At 36.8% G+C, this 2055-nt stretch overlaps 1 protein-coding gene across 1 annotated transcript in view; it reads left to right on the forward strand.

Annotated features, from left to right (window-relative positions):
- The window catches only part of LOC107737672 (ephrin type-B receptor 2-like), a 75190-nt gene that overhangs the window by 52849 nt on the left and 20286 nt on the right, over nt 1-2055 (forward strand). The gene's annotated exons all lie outside the window — the stretch shown is intronic.

The following is a 2055-nucleotide window of genomic DNA, read 5'->3' on the forward strand; positions in this document are numbered from 1 at the left end:
ATTGCTTTAACTCAGTGAGCAGCGAGATTGGCCCAACGGGATTTGAATAATGCTCTGTTCTTTTGGGGAGGGTGGGCCTGTGTGAATGCTGGAGTAGTGCTCTACGCTGTCAGTAACCTGAACTGCTGCACTGTGTCCAGAATAGAGGGAGGAGAACATTCTTCCCTTTCACTCTTGTTTTACATTACAATGAACCACTTCTCTTTTCATCTCTTGTCATTACCCATTATGAAATTATTACTTTAATGTGGCTTGTTAGAAAGCGGAGATTACTTTGATCCAGTTTCTTTTTTTAAAAGAGCAGTGATAATAGGCTAATGAATAAGTGAAAATCAGATCATAAAGACACAAGACGAAGCAGTTAGACTGTGCTCGAGTCAGCAGCCCAGCAGATTATGAGGGGAAAAAAAGCCACGCGTAAAGTTACTTTACATCACAAAGGCCTAATTTAGGGACAATTTAGGTGGGATATTGTTGTGACTTGATGATGAGATTCAATTTTATGACTAATTCAAAGGGGGTCACTAGGGCTGCATGATATTGGAAAAAACTCACATTGCAATATTTTGTTTTTCTGCGATACATATATTGCGATATGAAAAAAAAAATCACCAGATGACTTGAATATCTCTATTTGGAAAAAAAAAATCAATGATTGGGGTGATTTTGTAGGTGAGTAAATCAGTATAGAAAATAAACTAATTACGAGCATAGATAAATATAATAGAACAAAGATGCAAATGAAATTAACAGTGCTTTACATTTTTCAGGTAAGTCTAACAGTATTCAGGTACAGAAATTGAATAATCACATGTAAAATAACACTGCAAAGTCTTCACTGTATAAATTAAATCTAATAAATCTGTGTTAAAGCTACAAAATTTTCTCACACATCCATTTTCTTTCTCAGTTGTTTACCTTCACCTAAGCCATAAGTAACTGTTTACAAGGATACTTGCAGAGACATGCATTTTGACATAATTTCGCGCGTATGTGTCATTAATAGACGCGGAAGTGAACGGAATTCAGAGTTCACGTGCATCTGCGTGGTTCTCACTGTGTCCACCAGTGTTAATTTCGTTGACAAATAATTTTCATCATAATTGTCGTTAACGACATTTTTTTCACCGACGATAACGAACTAAAACTCTTTTTGAATGACAAAAACTATGACGTAAATCTATTAACATTTTCGTCAACGAATAAAAACGAGACAAAAATTGTTAGGGAGGGACGATTTGGGAAGAGATTAATTCAGAACGAACCTGCTGCGTGGCTCGGAGGTTATGCGTACATATGAACCGGCGGGACATAAGCTAACATACACTTGCTGCACGTCGCATAAAACATTAAAAAATGTCAATATGTGGGAGTAAGAGAAGAGCAGACATATGGATAAATCTGACGAAAAGAATGCATAATTAGCCTATATAACCATTGGTATTTCATTAAAAAGTAGACTATGTTCTTGTTCTTTGTGAGAAGTGGTTTTATTTAATTTTAACATAAAGGCATGTTGTGTGTCACAACAGTTAAATCTGTGTCTATCATGATAAAACCTTAATATCAAACCCATATAATGAGTTTGAAAATTTTAGAGAAATGCTTAATAAATGCATTACACTGTAACTAAATAACATTTTCGTCAACGAATAAAAACGAGACAAAAATTGTTAGGGAGGGACGATTTGGGAAGAGATTAATTCAGAACGAACCTGCTGCGTGGCTCGGAGGTTATGCGTACATATGAACCGGCGGGACATAAGGTAACATACACTTGCTGCACGTCGCATAAAACATTAAAAAAATGTCCTGACCGGTTTTCTGAGCGTAGACTCTGAAGCATAGGCTACACACAAAAAGCGTGTCTCACAGCGCGAGTACTCTTTTGCGTCGCATGAACGGAGAATTACACACAAAACGATGTCGAATTGTCCGTTTTGACGAGTATTCACGTAAACACAGTTGATTAAATCTTAAGTGAACGTAAACAGTAGGGAGAACGTGCGTCAGTACATTGCATCCATTGCAGCTGTGCATTCGGTTTTAAAGGGA

The sequence above is a fragment of the Sinocyclocheilus rhinocerous genome, unplaced genomic scaffold, assembly GCF_001515625.1.
Source record: "Sinocyclocheilus rhinocerous isolate Xijiao unplaced genomic scaffold, SAMN03320098_v1.1 scaffold72, whole genome shotgun sequence".
NCBI lineage: Eukaryota > Metazoa > Chordata > Actinopteri > Cypriniformes > Cyprinidae > Sinocyclocheilus > Sinocyclocheilus rhinocerous.